The sequence below is a fragment of the Nomascus leucogenys genome, chromosome 14, assembly GCF_006542625.1.
Source record: "Nomascus leucogenys isolate Asia chromosome 14, Asia_NLE_v1, whole genome shotgun sequence".
Taxonomy (NCBI): Eukaryota; Metazoa; Chordata; class Mammalia; order Primates; family Hylobatidae; genus Nomascus; species Nomascus leucogenys.
Genome location: NC_044394.1, coordinates 36,747,696 through 36,765,758, shown reverse-complemented (window position 1 = coordinate 36,765,758; position 18,063 = coordinate 36,747,696).

Below are 18,063 nucleotides of genomic sequence, written 5' to 3'. Positions count from 1 at the left end.
ATAGGGATCTCAAGAAACATCTATATGGTCTTTCCCTATACCTTTTCAGATTGAAACATATAGTTTTGAGGTGGCCAGTAGCCAAGACTAGGCTCAGTGTAGCTGGAGTACTAGGGATTAGGGGTGAGTCTGAGGACAGGTTTAGCAGTGAGTCTGTGGCCAGGGTTAAAGTTCAGTCTGAGGCCAGGTTTAGGGTTCAGTCTGCGATCAGGTTTGGGGTTTGTCTATTCACGCTGGTTTCTGATTGGACCCCCCTTTTTTCCTGTGTCAATAAATGTTGCTTAAGTGCACGAATGAATAGCAAAGTTTGTCAGGCTAAGTCTTCTTAAAGCCCTTCAGCCCCTGCCTTTCTTGGTCCCTTCTTTCTCAGCATCTGTTATCCCTCTTTCCACACCACACACACAGGAATCGTTCCTAGACCTCCCCAGACCCAGGCTTCCCTGAGTCTCAACCCACCACCTCACTCCATTCTTAGTAGTGGGGGTCTGAGCCCTCAATCAATGGGTGCCTGGACTGTGAGGAAGGTGTTGCATGGTGGGAAGAGGTGATGAGGAGGCCACAGTCCCCTGCAAGACTCTCCATCCCCCTGCCCACCTCACACCAACCAGTGGCCAGCACCTCTCCTCATCCACAGTGGGATGGCTGCCTTACTCAGCACCCAGGAATCCTGGCCCACACAATGCCTGGGCACTTTCGAGGCAGGTTACTGAAACTTTAATCCCAGCTTTCCTTTCGTTTCTGACCCCCCCTACCCCCGCAGCTTCCATGGTCTCAGCTGGGCCACTCCCTTTCCCTGTCACCCGCAGGCACCTGAGTCAAGCCTTGAAAAAGTACTCCTCATCCAGCCAAGCTCAGCCAGCCAGTGCAGGAGTGTACCTTGGCTAGGTCAGTGTGTGTGTATGTGTGTGTGTGCAGGTGTGTGTGTGTTAGGGTGGGTATGATGGTGGGGCCATGGAACAGGACAACGTCTCCTCATCACTGCCATCTTCCTGGGTGCATGGCTGCCTGGCAGCTGCTCCTCAGCTGCTTTCCAGTTTGGCTGCCTTCCTCCTGGCCTTCGTGTCCCAACATGTGGGAGTTTCAGGAGTGGCTTTGAGGATGCAGGGCCCGGCCTGGCTGGGAAGCAGCTGGGGAGGGAGGGGCCCACTCCCCTGCTGCCCTCTGCCTCTCTCAGCTTTTGTTGGTCTTCCTCTCTCCCTCTCTGCCCTCTTTGATGCTCGTCTCTCTGGGTCCCTGCCTGTCTCCACATGTACCTCTCCTCCTCTGTCCCTGGCCCTGTTTCTGTCTGGCCCTGTCACTGTCTTGCTCCCTCTCCAAATCTCTGCTTCTGTCCCTACCCATTCTCCATCCCATGTCTTGTTTCTTCTCTCTTGTTCCATTTGCATCTCTTGCTTGTGGAGTTCACTCCATCATCACAGACTAGAAGAACAATCTCCTCCCTAATTACTTTTGCAAACTCATGCAACAAATACTCATTGGTGATGATAATAATTCGAGGGAGGGACACTTCCCTCAACCTCCCCCCACCCAGTTATCTCTGTATAGGCAATTTCATCACTGAGTCACTCCTTGGAGCAAAAGCAATTCAAAACCACAGAACGTTCGCTGAGCTCCTAGCAGGTGGGTGCTAACAGCATGCTGGGTGCTGGGAATGTGTGAGTAAGACAGGTCTGCATCCTCCAAGAGTTTACAATGGAGTGGGGGGCAGGCAAGAACACAAATGCTGAAAATGTGAAAAGCAATACAGGATGAAAGACACTGCTCAAGGTATTTACTGAGACTGATGGTAGGTAGCTGAATATCTCCACTGTTTTGAGGACTGAGGAGTTGTCAAGGGCAGCAGGAGCTGGAAAATCATTAGGACGTTTGTGAGAGGAGGGCCAGTTGTTAAGAGATGGGTGGGATTTGTAGATGATGTGAGTGCCTGTGGGGTGTAGCCATTCCAGGCTGGGGAAGCAGTGTAGGCAGTGGTGTGGAGGTGGGAATGTCGAGGGCACTGTGAGGTTAGCTTGCTGGGACCTCGGGGTTGGTGTTTGTGAACAAAAGGGAAAAGGTTGAGAGGCCATTTGGGTGCAGATGGTGGACTTTGAATTGACCTCTTGGGCAGTAGGGAGCCATGGTGGCTTCTTGAGCATGGGAATGATGGGTTACAAGTGAGGTATTGAGAAGCAACTCGGGGCTAGAGTGTGTCCTGCTTCCTCGCCTGACACCCAAGGGCCAGAAGACTTGGACCAGGGACATTATCCCTGTCCATGAAGGCAGCTGTGCAGATGCTGGCTCCCACTGAGGACCAAACTCGAGGCCACAGCATGGTTCTGCAGTGGGAGGCCTGCAGAGATGCTCAAGTGTTTCAGGGAAACCAGGACTTGAAGTGGCTGTGTCACCCTGTGCTTCAAACCTTGGATGGCTCCTCTTGGACCTGGATAAAACTGAGAATCTGCGCTGAGGTCTGTAGGTGCTGCATGGCAGTTCCATCTGCAGGTCCATGGCAGATGGATGCAGGTCAGGCAGGAGCTTGTGTCCTGCTGTGTTTCCATCACTGTGGGGTCTTCTCAGAGGGTTTGACTACCTCTCCACCACTTCCATACTGCCTACTCCTTCCCACCCTTAGGGGCTGTGCTGAGGGCTTCCCCAGGGAGGCCTTTGATGCTCACTGCAGATGAGGCTGGTGCCGCCTCTGTGTCACACTTAGGGAGTCCTGGCTGCTGGGCAGACACCTTTGGGTGGAGTGCTTGTCTTCTAATAGGCGCCTGTAAAGCACTGAAAGCATAAAAGATGACATTAGTGAGGAATGTGGCTGCTAATCCTGGTGTCTCTTGAGTCAGGGAAGGAGCTGGGGAGGGGACGGTCCCTTTCCCATCCCCAGGACGTCTGCCCCTTCAGAGTCTCCACCCATTGAGAAGGCTCAGAGGCCTCCTTTCCAGAAAGCTTCCCGAGCAGTGACCCTGCCTGGTTGCTTCCATCTCTCAGGACTAGGTGGAGAGAGAACCCATCTGAGGCCAGGAGACTTGAGCTCTGATTTCCAGAATGGCTGTGAGGTCAGGAAAAGCCACTTCTTGTATCTGAACATTCATGGGAACAAGCAACTGAAGGCCCACCTCAGAGTAGCTTAAGCAAGATGGGATTATTGCCTCACATAGCAGAGTCCATACTCAGAGTGGTTCCGGGGCAGATGGATCTGCAGGCTGACAGTCCCCTCAATTCTCAGGGGCCTGGGAGCTTTCCATCCTTCCTCTGTCTAACACAGCAGTTGGCCGTGTCTCCCTCAGGGTGGTCAGTGATAAAATGACATCTGGTAAACAAGTGGGGGTAATTCTCTCTCCCCTCAATCATGAGAAAACTTCCCCCCACCCTCCTATGTCCTGTTGGCCATACTCAGGCAAGGGAATAGATGACTGTGTCATCAGCTTACAACACTGGCTCACAGAAGAAAGCTGCGGGCATGTTGTGATGGTTGGAGTGATGGCATTTGGAGGGGTCTGGGGAGGGTGCAGGGAAAGTTTGAATGTCCTGCATTGGATAGAATAATTTGTCCCTTCTGTGACCTTTAATGTCATGTCAGTCATTCATGAAGGTGAGAAACCTGGTTTTTATGATCCAGGTGTAGGCCCCTAACTCCACTTTATAGAAGCGTCCTTGCCCAATGTTTACCAGGTACAGTGGGAGAAAATACTCCATGGTTTGCTTTGGAGCTTGACTGAGAGCCTCCTGCCACTTCTGAAGGTCCCAAAGTGTTGGCAGTGCTGCTCCATGGGGTGTGAGTGGCTGCAGTGCCCCGGGAGGTCTGCATTTCCACCGGCACAGTGCAGCCTGTGCTGTGGTCCCGTTTGATCGTCTGCACACCAAAACATGTTTATCTCATCAGAAATTACTCTTCTTATGTTTCTCCTTTATGTTAAAGGCACTGTGTTGATGCTTCCCTTTGAAATTATGTTATCTATGGATTTCATTTCAGGATAGTAAAGGGGATGGCTCAAAATATTTTCTATCAAAGGTGGATTGGGTTTGTGAAGGTGGCAAGCCACTGGCCTCAGCCAATAGAGAGACCCTGGAGCTGAGTGGGGGCATCCTTCTCAGGCACTGGGGATGGTGAGTTTCAGGCGAAATTGGAGTTCCCAGCAACAGAAAACGGGGCAGGGTGGAATGTCTGCAGAGGAGCCTCCAATGCGTCTTCGACACTTACCCCACGAGGGCCTCAGTTTGCTCATCTGTGAAAAAGGTTGATAATCTCAGTTTTAGCACCTCCTCCCTGTGAGACTCTAGTGAAGGTACCTGTGGAAGTGCCTGGAATGGGTAAACTGCTGATCAAATGCGATGCCACTGGGGTCCTGTGTCCTTTAACTGTCTTTACTGATCCCTTTTCCTGCCTTTGGAAACCCATATCCTGAGAATCCTGTATTTTAGCCCAGTTTCATTAACCCCATTACATCAAATAGAAGTGCAGTTACCAAAGCATCTCACAACTCCACCAAAGTGCGATGTTTCTTAGCCCACTTTCCTGGGAGGCCAGCACACCGCACTGGGAGTCCCTCCCAGGGTACGCTGCCTGCTGGAAGGGCCCATGTCCAATAGAAAAGAAACAAATGGGGATGGTGGCATTTCGGGGATCAAGAACAATGGAGACTCCTGGCTGATGCTGCCAGGAGTCCACCCTGCTCCAAAGATTCAACTTGCTGCTGCCTGGAATTTCATCCCTAGAGATTTGGACTCTGGCTTTAAGCTTCTTCTATGAGGAAGTAGCATGGTAGGGATGTGGAGTCTGCAGTCCCCATGCCCACAGCCCTTTAGCAATGCCACAGCTTGCTTGAGTTGGTGGGGTTGGGGGAGGGTTAGTCTCATCCTGTTCAGAAATCATATTGTGGTTCAGAGCGAGGTTGGCTGCCTCATTTAAAGCCGTGCATGGATTTAAGTGCCAGAGTCATGTATTTAACCGTTCTGTGCCTCAGTTTCCTCATCTATAAACTGAGTAATAACACATCCCTGGATTAAAAGAAACTATGTATATAAAGCTTTAGAACTGCGTCTGGCACATAGCTTAGTCTCAGTAGGATTTAGCCTTTAACTGACTCTCGGTTGCTGACACATGAGGCTCTGGGGCTGGGAGCAGTGTCCTGGGGTACCCCAATCTGCCAGGCCCAGTAGCTATAGTCCTAGGGATCATGACTCACAGGTACTCTGGGGGAACCACCTCAGAACCTCTGCCTCCCCTCCCAGGCTGGGGTGGCTGGGCCAATGGAATGACCTCAGCCAGGAAGAATGAGGGGCGCGGAGTCTGCAGGCCCCTGCCTACCCCTGGAGCATCCACAGCTCTGGCTTGCATTCGCTCCCTAGCAGGTGACCACAGCCAACAGGACCCCAGGGGTCACCCTCGTGACTCACTGTAGTCTCTTGATCCAGACCTTGTTCAAGGGACCTCTCAGCCTCTTCCTTCTGCAGCCCACTGCTTAAAAGTTGATCCCAGCCCCATTACCCTTGACCTATGGCTGAGACCTCAAGCTGGCCTCTGACTAATGCATGACCCTGACCTTTGACTGACCTCTGACCCTGGCTGTGGACTGGCTTTGATTCAGACAGAGTTGCAGTTCTGGCCTCTGCTGGGCTCTGGCCCTGGCTGCAGATGGACCCATTGCACAGACATGTAAGACACTCAGGGGGTTTCTGGGCTGATCTCCTCTCAGCACCACATCTCCCTCCCTTCAGATCTCCTTGCTCCAGGCTGAAGTGCTCTGCCTGCCAGGCAGCCTGGCTCCCTGAAGGTGGGGAGTGCCTGTCTGTCCCCCTTGCTGGGAGAGGCCCTCATGGAGAGGAGGCCTCAGCCTTAGAGAAGATACAGGTAGATTCTGCTGGTTTTATCCCTTTAGCCCACTTCTCAGTGATGCCCACTAAGGAGCATCCTTCCTCCAGCCCCTGCTGGCTACAGCTCCCAGATGAAAGGGACCCCCCAGCCCCCGCCACCACTGTTGCCCTGCCATTAGCCACTTTTCCGGGGGCTTCCTAAGAGCAGCAACAAAGCTCCCCAGCTGGACCAAGTTTCTGTAGGACAGAACACGGCAATCAGACTGGGAGAGCCCCATGATCAGGAGTTGTGTTTCAGTCACCCACTGGGGGGCCCAAGGAGGGGCTAAGAGCAACTTGGGTGCTGCAGTTGAGCACACTGGGACCCCAACCTTGGCTCCACTATTTACTAGCTGTGTGTCTTTGGGCCAATCTCTGAACCCCTCTGAACTCAGTTGCCTCACCTGCAAAACGGGGCCAGTGGCATTACTTACTGCAGAATGATGAGGATGGAATGGGCTACACTCTGGGATGCCCCAAGAACGTCTGGCACTTGTACGTGCTCAGTAGATGTCAGTGGTCAGGGATAGTCTGTCCCTAGCCCATCAGGGGTTCCACAGGGCAGGGCAGCTCAGTGAGGCTGAGATCTTCACCCCTGCAGAAGCAGGGCTTTCTCACTGAAGAGGGTCAGAAGGCAATGTCTAATCTAGCCTCCCCTGCCCGCCCTTGCTCCTTGTAGCTTCTCAGGGACTCTGCGCCTGCAGGGCTCAGCCCAATCTCTCCACAGAGCTCTTCTCTGTCCTTCACCGTAAGAAAGCCTCTCCTCCTCAGCCTTACCTACTTATGTCTGCCCGTCCTTCCTGGGTTGCCTGACCCAGCCCACCTCCTACAGGAAGCTTCTGAGGGTGATGTCTGCCAGGGCCTGGCTCTCGAAGGCTAAGTCACAAAAGCCAGGGCTGATCTTCCACTGTGGACGGCCTTGCTGTGATCCCTGGCTGCCTGCTTCTCCTGAGACAGTGAGGATCAGGGCCCGGCCTGCCCCGGCACCATGGACCCTAGGGTGGGGCCAGGGTGAGACGTGTTTCCTGAACCTGAGCCACCAGGCCGGGGGCATCTCCGTTGCACTCATTGCCCAAGCAGGTACTCAAACTGTCCTCAGAAGGGTTTGGTTTCTTTTCCTCTCTTTTCAATTAATTAAATCAATTAAGTCATTTTGAGTCACTCCTGTTGGCCACTTGGGGCTTTCTCCTTAGCGAGGCCTGATTCATTAAGGCAGCAGGCCAGATGCCAAGGTCAGCCATGACGTCATGATCCGGGGTCACACTTCCTGTGGGCGGAGAAGAGAGCCACACAGGCACCCAGGGCATGCCCCAGGACTGACCTCTGGGGAGGGACCCAGAGAGTAAGGATATGGGTCCCCGTGGGGTCACTTGGCCAAAGCAAGTCCTGAACTTAGGCTGCCACCCATGTTTTCAGTCAGCCTCAAGCATTCTTCAAGGGTTTCCTTGATGCCAGGTGCTGGGGGAGGATGAAAAGATGGTTCAGTGCCTCCTGAAGATGCCCTTTTTATTAGGTTGATTTCAAAAGCAGTATGTCCTTTTAATGGCAGAAACCACAATTACTTTTGCACCAACTTGTACCTTAGCTGCTAGGAGCCCAGATAGAAAGTTAACCCTTAATCACACGATCTGTGTTCGCCCCTGTGTTTGGCATATTTGAGTCTTTCTTTCTCCTCTTGAATTTTTACGTATTATCATTTTTTGTTAGTAGCAGCATTACATGCGTGTATTTTATGGTGAGATACTTCATGTCCTCTTTGGAAGTAGGTAGAGTATAAATCATAAGTCAATTAATGGGGCCTGGAGAAACTCAGAGACCATCAAGAGGGACTCATGCAAACATCCTATACCTTTCCCCCTTGGATGGAGAAAACCTCAAGCGACAGGGTGTGAAAACGTGAGTCTTCTGGGGCCTGAACACCTGAAAACAAATTGCAGCTGCAATCTTCAGTTGAGGAGAAAGGGAGTAGGGGCCTGGGCTCAAACGGCAGCTCTCTGCGGAAGGAAACTGGCCGGGGTTTAAGGTCTCAAGCCCTGACTGCTGGTCCCAGCTCCACCTCTCTCTGGCAGTGGGACCCCGAGAAGATTCTCTTGCCCCTTGGGCCTCTGTTTATCTAAGTGTTAAATGGATTTGATGAGGGCCCTGACCTTGGCTCTTATGGGACTGCTTTGAGGCTCCCTTGAGCCAAAGGGTGGATTTAGTGATTTCTCTGGTCAGAGCTGGTTTGCCCACCAATCTTGCTGCTCAAAGAAGAAACGGGACAGTTTGCTCAGGCTGGGAAGGCCACCTACTCTCAGCTTCTAGAAGAGAAATCTATTATATAAATGACTGTCCCCTGACCCCCGAAAGACCCACTACCCATCTGAGGCCCCATGCTCTCTGGCCACTGCCTCCCTGCTGGCCTGGGTTCCCCCATGCCACACCCCCAGCATCCAAGGGTGACCGAGCATGTGAGTCAGGGCTGGCTCTGATTTCCTTGAAGCAGGGTCCTGCTTCTTAGCATGGGGTGCCCTCCCTAGGCTCTGGGCAAGAAAAGCCTGCTGAGTGAGCTGAGAGAAGTTTTCTGGGCACATCTCCTGACCTGGAAAGGGGCTCAGTGGGCCGCGACACACCTGCCTTCTAGTGATGCTCTGCAGATGGCATCATGGTCACAGTCAATATTTATTGAGCACATGTTAATCCACACACCAGCCCCATGAGTCAAGTACCATTATTAACTTAATTTTACAAATAAGCGAACTGAGGCATGAAGAGATTATGTCACACAGTTAGGAAATGGCAGATTACCAGTTCTCTTTCCCATTACAGTCTACTGATGCCTATTCACTCAGTCACACTGTAAGTATTGATTGAGAGCATACTGTGTGCCAGATGCTTGGATCCTTTAAAGGATCCAAGATAGACAAAAAGCCCTGCCCTCCTGGTGCTAACATTCTAGAGGGAGGAGAGAGACAATAAACAGCAAACATAGACGGATGACAGAGTATGTCAGAAGGTCATATGAGGTTTGGGGAAAAACAAAGGAGAGTCAAGTGGATCAGGGCTGCTGCCAGGGAAGGGTGTTGCAATGGAAGTGCGGAGGCCAAGGAGAGCCTGGGTTCAGCCAAGACTTGAAGGAGGTCAGGGAGGGAGCGTGTGGCTGCCTGGGAGAAAGACATGCATGGGCCCTGAGAGAGGAGCTGAAGACAGCAAGGGGTGCTTTCGGCTGTAGCGGAGGGAGAAGGGCCTGAGAACCGAGAGGTAATGGAGGACAGAGCATGCAGGGCCCTGTCGGCCACTGGAAGGCCTTTCGAGTTTTTTTCCAAAACCGAGTTGGTTTTATTGCAAGAATAGAATGGTGCACTGCCCTCGAGGCTTTGGCTTTTACTCCGAAGCTTCTGCAGAGTTTGGGCCCCAAGGGACCAGACCTGACTTGAAGTTTTGAAGGATCCCTCTGGCTGCAGCAGGGAATGCTGATGGTGGGGGGCAAAGCGTGGGACAGAGTGACCCGGAGGAGGCTTCCTCGATGGCCCAGAGGACCACAGGACCTGGACCAGTGAGGGAGAAGAGGTGCAGCAAGCATCAGTGGGATTCTGGATCTGCTTTGAAGGTGGCACCGGAGTATTTGCTGCTGGATTGGCTGTGGGGTAGAGAGAAAGAGAGGAGTCCAAATTTTGGGTCTGAACAACCGGAAGGATGGAGCTGCCTTTTACTGGGATACAGGGTGAAGGAGGTTCATTTGTGGCATTTGGGGATGATCAGAGTTTGATATTGGGCATGCAGGGCTTGAGCTGCCTTGTGTGCATTCTAGGCCGAGTTCCAGGGACAGCAGCTGGCCATGCCAGTGGGAGGTGTGGGGAGAGAGAGGTCCCAGCTGAGGACCTCACTTGGGTCACACTCCTGTCAGAGCAGGATGGACTCTTAGGGGCTGCCGAGGAAGCAGAGCAGCAAGTGGTCAGGCCACGCAGCTGGCAAACGGCAGGGCTGGGGCTGCAACCCCGGGCTGTTCCCAGGTGCTCCTGTCTCCTGCAGCCACTGCCTCCCATCCACACCCATGTCAGGAGGAGCGGCTGGGGCCGACTGAGTCCACCATCCCCTTTACCAGAGGAGGAAGCTAGGCCTACGTGATTGCCTGGGCACACACCGAGGACGAGCAGCAGAGTTGGAACCCGGGCCTCCCTGACTTGGGGTTCAGAGATTATGCAGGACAAGATAGCACTCGTGAAGGCGCCCCGACAGGTCTGGAATGTGGGAGTGAGTGTGGCGGTGATGATTATTGTGCCCCATTGGCTGGCCAGGGGCGCATTTTGGCAGGATTGCCCTCTTACCCAGTGAGGGCTGGGGACCGGCTCATGTTCTTCCTGCTGGGAGAGGCCCAGGCCCCTGGGTGGGGGCCCCACACTCAGTCCCTGCCTTCCTGATTCATCCCAGCTCTCTGGGAGGCCTGAGTCACTTTTTTTCCAGGTGAGAGCTGCCTGTTTGGCAAATTCCTGGATTCCAGGGGAAGAAATAGGAACTCCTGCCCAGGGTTGGTCCTATGCACAGGTAAGGCAGGCAGCAACCCACAACTGCCCCCAAATCCCTGCCCTGGCCTGGAATTCACTGACTTGTCTATCTATCCATGGGGCCAGCCATTTCTGAGTAATGATCTCCATTCTGATATTCAGTATTTTGCAGTTTGCAAAACACTTTCAAATACAGGTAGTCCTATTTTGTGGATGAGAAGACTGAGGCTCAGAGAAGGGAAAGGCTGTTTCAAGAGGGCCCAGCTGGGAAACAGGGAGCCAGGGTGCAACCTCAGGCTTGTCGACACAGGAGTTCTTCCATTTACAGTCACCACTGTCCCCACATCTGGTTGCCATTTCCAACTCTTTGCCCCAATTCTCTGAGCTAGGGAAGGAAGCTGTGACCTTCAAGAAGTTTGATTCCCCTTGCACTGTGGGTAACAGGAGAAGGAGGAGGCATGGACACTGAAGAACAGCCTCTAGGACAACTGTACAGCCAGGTCTGGAGAGCGGCCGTGGGAGAAGCCTTGAGTGGGTTGAGTGCCCAGCAGCAACTCCGTGGAGGCTGTCACAAGAATATCAGAGAAGAGAGGTGGGTAGGAGGCGTTCTGGACAGGGAAGCAGCCAGCGGAATGGGATGAACTTGTATTCAGGGGCCAGGAACATAAGGTATGTGTATGGGTGGGCAGGAGGGTTGGGTTGCAGAAGTTTCCGAATGCCTATGGAATGTTTGGGACAGTACTAGTGAGGGGCCCAGGGCTGCTCCCTCTTCCCCCAGGAAGCCTTCCTGCGCTAACTCCTCTGGTTGCTCAGCCCCGGCCGGCTCCTCTTCCCCAGGCACAGCCTGTACTTGGAGACTTCCTGGGTCATGTCCTCTCTCCCAGGGAACAGGGCAAGGGGCCGCTTGCAGGGTACCTACCTTACTGATAGAGATCGTGGGAAGTTAGGAAGCCAGAGTCTTTCTCAAGAAGGATCAGGGCTTGGATGGAAGGCCTACCCCATAGACAGGCGGACTGTGTATTCCTCCAGGTGTATGCAGAAGTCTCCTCTCCAAAGAGCCCCTGATTGCGTGTTACGGTGCCCAGAGTTCCAGCAGAGGTGATTCACACTTTCGGACAGGGCACATCCCCTCACCCCAGATGAATTTCCTTGAAAGGATATTGCTGCACCCATCACTGTAAATGGCACCAGCAAATAGTTTCTTCCCTGGGTAGGGGGCTGGGGGAAGTGGGAGCAGAGAAGAGGGTGACCGGAGAAACTCAAGGGAAGGTGCGATGGCAGAGACACCTTGGGCCACTTTATACCCGTGCTATAGGAAGACCGTGTCTATTTGGAGCCTCCACAATAATCCATCCTCACTCTTTACCAATGCCCTGACAGCTAGTTCAGATTTGCCTTGCTTCAATCAAATTCCTGGTGGGTCTCGGGCTTCTTAGTATAGGGGGTGCAGGCGCTGATTCAGGGCACCATGAAGAGGGTTTTTGAAAACCAGTTTCCCTCGGCAGGAAAAACCTAATTCAGAAAAAGGCAATCTGGGCACCTCTCAGGTAGCCAGTCAGTAGTGGGCACAAACAGTTCAAGCTGGAAATAGGATGCTACCTAACTCAGGTTTCACTGTGATCACGTCGCTATAACTGACAAAATGCAAACGAGCTTCACTCCCACTGACGTAGACAATGCCCTGGAGTAGAATTAAAAACAGCAAACATTGTGCCAACCTATTTTGATTGTGTATTTCTGCAATAAGGATGCACATGTTGCATGGCACGATTATATGCCACGCCTCTCACCTGGGACCTAGACTCAAAGCTGCAACCAACCCAAATCCTGCAACCAAATAATATCTGGTGAATACGGCTCTGCTCTTTGAGAAGGGGTGATATAAAGCTTAGAGTCTGTGACATGACTCTCAGAAACAGATCCAGTTTAGGAAAACAAAGACCAAGATCTTGAGACAGGCTGGGCATGGTGGCTTATGCCTGTAATCCTAGCACTTTGGGAGGCCAAGGCAGGAGGACCCCTTGAGCTTAGGAGTTTGAGACCAGCCTGGACAACACAGTGAGATGCTGTCTCTGCAAAAAATAAAAAGATAGCCAGGGGTGGTGGTAGCCAGGTGCACTTATAGTCCTAGCTACTCAGGAGGCTAAGGTGGGAGGATTGCTTGAAACTAGGAGGTCAAGGCTTTGAGCCATGATTATGCCACTGCACTCCAGCCTGGGCAACAGAGAGACCCTGTCAAAAAAAAAAAAAAAAAAAAAAGAACTTGAGATGTTGGCAGTGAGTGACCATGAACTAGAATAAAACAGCTTTTAAATATGCTGTAAATAAGCCTTAGTAATGATGTGTATATAAGTTAGAGGATGTGGCTATAAGTGGCCAGTTATAAAACATGGGAAGATTATAAAATGAAGACAATTTCAAATAAGGAAAAATATATTACATTACTTCAACTTGTTAATTCCTTATTCTGAACATAAAAACATATGTAATTTATATTGTTTGAAAACCTGTTTCTTTCCATTTCTCCTGAATAAAAGATAAGCCAAAATTTTAATGGTTTATTGAGATCACCAAATCATTAGCCATCATGGGTTGACCAGCTGCCTTGTTCCTCCCTGAGGAGAATGGTGGGTGAAATAGAGGCTGCTTGTGGCGTGTGGAAAAGCCATCAAGTGGAGGCGACGCAGCTTCAAGTTTGTGCTATGGCAACATATGTGCTTCTCATTAGTGATTTACATCACAAGCTCTAGCAGCAGGTCTAAGAGTTTTTGTATAATAATTTCAGCATTGGGATGAGCGTTTTTGATATTTCAAGATGTCTTCTCAATTGTAATGATATGAAAATATCTGATTTCTATTGCTAACAAAGTCACAGGTACTTTTACATACTTTTGTGGTTTGTTGTCTCCACACATAATTGAAAGAAAGTTGAGTTAGGGGTTGGTGAAAATAACGGTGTAATTTTCTCCGCATTCAATCCCCAAATCCCCTACATTCTCTCCTTGGACGTCCAACGGGTTAATGGAGCCCAGGTCAGGTGGCCCCTGAAGTTCCCCACAATCTCTGCCCACAGGACAGATGCCTGGAGTGAGAGGCTCTGGGGCTGAACTCCCCATGGAGGGCTCTGTCCCTCTGACCCACTCTTAAGCGCTCCCTGCCTCCGTCTGAAATAGACAATGCCCTGTGTCCCGCCTCCTCACACTCTCCCCTGGAGGCTGCTCCTTCATGGCTCTCGACTCTGTCTACTCCTGCCCACCTGCCCCTCTGAGTCAGGGCCCCGGGCCTGGGCTGCTGTGGAGCCTCCTGACAGTCTGCCAGCTCCTCTCTGGTGGCCTCCCATTGGTTCCCCACATGGTAACCAGAGGGATGTTAAGTTGTAAAGTTCATCATGCCACTCTCTGCTTAAAATCCTTCAATAGTTCCCCAGTACCCTTAGGGTAGGAACAAGAACCTGACTTTTGTCCCCAAGGCCGGCCCACACTGCCTCCCATCTCCCACTAGGCCCCTCCGTAGCACCCCGGCCACTTTGCACTTCCTGGCTCATGCCATGTGCCTCTCCGCCAGGCCCTTGGCACCCTCCGTTCCCTCCCTCTGGCCCCTACCCCCGCTCTGCCCCATACCTTGTGAACTCAGCTCTCTCGCAGACATCGCTTTCTCCAGGAGATGCCCCTGCTGTGTGTGGAGCCCCCATTCCACACCTGCTGCTCTGCTCAAGGCTGGTTTGTTAGGACATGCATTTTGTCTTTCACATTGGGGATGTCTGGAAGCCCTTTGATGCTACAAAAGGGCATGGGGTTGGGGGCACCGGGAACATCCTGCTGCCTGGGAGGACCACCCAGCACGGGGACAACTCTGGACCAAGGCTTGTGCTGACGTTAGGAGCCTGGAGGGCCTGAAAGGTGATGTTAACACAGTGCTGGAAACCCAGGCCCGTGGGCCTGTGGTGTGGGGCAGAGGCAGGCTGCCCTCCAGGTGTGGAGCAGAGCAAGCACTGCCTGTGTGGGCTCTCCTGGCATCGTGAACTTTTGGGTTAAATCCCCTAATGCCATTGCAACTTTACTTTTCTTTGATTAACATCATTTCTCCACTAGACTATAAGTTCCAAGGAGGCAAAGATGGCATCGGTGGCCAGCGTCTAGCATGTGCCTGCCTGCAGTGGGAGTTCGAAAGTTGCTATTGAAGGAATGTCCGAGTTCTCTCTTCCCCACTCACAGAAAAGCCCTCCAGCTCCTTCTGTCCCTGTCTCTGTTTCCCCCTGCCTTTTGAGAGTCTGCAACCCTTGGCTGGGTTTTGTGGGTATTTCCCCATTAACTGGCTAAATCATCCCTTACTCGTTTTGCAGGAGGGCTGCTGGTGACTCAGACCTGGTGTGGCTGGGCCTGGCTCTGAGGGAGCTCCTGAGAGCCTGAGTAGATGCTCAACAAACATGTGCCGAGTTGAAACTCAGCCAAGCTTGGAGGCAGAGGGATGGACAGGATGACTTGGTTGCAGGAGGGTGAGTCCTTGGAGGAGGGAAAAGATAGGTCAGGTGCCTGAGAACAGGGTTCGATTCCCGGTCAGGTGACTCTGGGGAAGGTGCTGGGGTGTCTATGGAGTTTCACACCCCATGATCTGGGCTGGGTGCTCCAGATAGGATCCTGGCACACCCCCTGGCAGCCTGCCCCCACCTGCTCCTGGGGCAGGGGCAACAGGTGGGGCCCACTTATCGCCAACCAGGCCAGCAGGTGGAGCCAGCCTGGCCCTGGGGAGATGGCAACAGCACAGGCACTCCTCAGTGGAAAATCACCACACCACACGGCCTCCTCCTAGGAATGAGAACAGAAAGGCCTGGGAGATATGGGCCAGAAGTGTGTGGGCCCGTGCAAAGAGCTCAGGCTCCCCTCAAACTGGGGTAGGCGGGTGGGCCTTCCCTCTGTGGCGCCACATGTGGGCAGTTCTCAGGCTGGGTCGGAGTGATCTGAGGGTCAGTCCTCAGACCCATGGATCTAGGCCCTCCAGGGCCTTAGGAAGCATCTGCAGTCTCCTTTTAGGCCCTTCAGATTTCAAATTACATCTAATCACAACTGGCAGGGCTGGACCTACCCACTTGTAATCCCATAAGGTCTGCTGGACTCCCAGCTTGGGTGCGGCAGTGTTTTTGGCAAGGGCCAGCTTGAGGGCCGAGGGCACTGAACACTTTTTTATCGGGGCAATGGCTACCGGCCGCCTTACGGTCAACGTGTGCAGACTGAGAAGTGTCCATATCACTTGCTAATTGCTTTGCTCAAACACGAAGACTTGCACATAAGAAATACGTGCACACACTCAGAGCATACTCTGCACATGTTTTCACACCTGTGTCCACACATGAAGACATTTTCTCACATAACCACAGACAAAACTGCCCCAGTGCACACGGATGCACAGAAGCCTGCATGGAAATCCATGACCATGCCTCGGACACCTCACAGTCTTGGTATGCAGGCTGAGCACCACAGTTCTGTCCTGGAGCTGGGGAGTCGTGCCTCTTTCCTTCCAGTCCCTTTTCTATGCACTTACGAAGCATACTTGCATTTGAATTATTTGTACCATTTTGTATCTCATGTCATGAAACACTCTCTGTAAACATCATTTTAAATCATTGCGTAATCTACCATCATATGGGTGGACTGTAATTTATTTGACCAATCCCCTATTGTTGGCCATGTAAGTTGTATTCCATTTTTCACAACACTGTGTGTAAATCTTTATCCACCTGTCTGATGATTTCCTTGGGTGGCCTCCTAGAAGTCGCAATACTGAGCCAAAGGGTAAGACTGTTTTAAAGGCCTTTGAATCATATTGCTGAATTCACTGAGTTGCTCAATTGATACTCTCACCAGCAGTGCTCATTTTCATGTTCCCTGGCCAAGCCTGAATACTCTTTTTTTTTTTTTTTTTTTTTTTTTGAGACAGAGTCTCGCTCTGTCGCCCAGGCTGGAGTGCGGTGGCGCGATCTCGGCTCACTGCAAGCTCCGCCTCCCGGGTTCACGCCATTCTCCTGCCTCAGCCTCTCTGAGTAGCTGGGACTACAGGCGCCCGCCACCACGCCCGGCTAATTTTTTGTATTTTTAGTAGAGACGGGGTTTCACCGTCTCTCCTGACCTCCGGTCCAGGAGATCACCGGTCGATCTCCTGACCTCATGATCCACCCGCCTCGGCCTCCCAAAGTGCTGGGATTACAAGCGTGAGACACCGCGCCCGGCTCTTATTTTTAAAACTATCTATTAATTTCATGTGCTAAATTATTCGTCATTCTTTTTATTTGCGTTTGTGAATTATTAATGAGTATAAATAATTTTTACTTTTTTGTTAGCCATTTATATTTCCACTTTTTCTATTTAAGTCTTTTTACTACTTATCCATTTTGATCCTAGGATTTTTTTTTCATATTGATTTGTAAGAATTCTTTGTATATTAAGAAGATTAACTCTCCCTTTACTGGCCATGTTTGTTTCAAATATTGCTTCTATGTTTCCTATTTGATTTTATATTCTGCCTTTTTTTTTTTTTTTTGAAGTGGAGAAGACTTACATTCCAGGCAATCAAATTGAAAATATTTCCCTTCACCACTGCTCCGTTCACATTGAAGTTCAGAAAGCTCTTCTTTGTTCTAGTTGTTGAAAATTCCTTCTTCCTACATGTGTGTATCTTCATTTTACATTCAGCTTTGTAATCATCTGGGAAGTAAGGAAGATAAGACATTATTGCTGCCCTCAAGGAGCTTTCAGGAAACAGGGCAGAGGGAGCAGAAAGTGACAGTCATCACTGCTCCCATTGTGAGCCAGAGATAAGATATGCAGAAAGGGGTTCCATGAAAGGAGGAGGAGGCCACATGGAGGAGATGGGACTTCTTGGATGGAGTGCTCAAGGTGGCACTGGGCTGTAAGAGGTTTTATTTCTTTATCAAACATGTACATAGGCAGGTTATGTGGCAGGCGTTGCTTTACATACATTATAAATACTAACTCATTCAATCCCCATAAAACTTACTGAGTTATCCTACTCTCATTATCCCCATTCCACAGATGAGGAAACTGGGGCATGAAGAATACAAATAACCTACTTACGGTGGTAAATGGAAGGGCCGGGACTTGAACCCAGGAAGTATGGTTGGGTTGGGGGCTGGGTTGAAGTGTGGTTGGCAGGGGGTGCTTATGGTTAAGGGACTTTGAATGCTCAAAGGAAGAGTTTAGACTAGAAGCCAGCAAACCTGTTCCTGGAAAGGGCCAAACAGTAAACATTTTGGACTTTGAGGGCCAGGAGGAAAAACCAAGGATATTATAGGCACTTACATAAAAAGAGAGAAAGCATGTTTTTACAACTTTTTAGTGAGGAAATTTAAAATATAACAATACAGTACATTAAGAAAATAACATAGGTCTACTAATGCAAAGGATACAATTTTGGAGAGGGAGGGTGTAATATTTTGCTTAATTGGGGTAAAAGTGGTGCCTACCATCACACTGATGGCAAATCTTCACCTGTAAAAGCCAGGCAGCTTGTGGGGCTTTAGGGAGATAGGCTGTGGGCTGGATTTGGCCTGGGGGCCTCACATAGCCTGCCCACCGCTGATTTAGACCTATTCTTGTAGGGAATGATGCCCTTGAAGCACTGTAGCACTGAGCGGAGAAGAGGTAGAAAGTTGCTGCCGAGGTCCCGGAGAGAGGGGAGGAGGGCCCACGGCAGGGCCGGGGGTGGCGTGGCTGGAGAGGCAGGAAGGAAT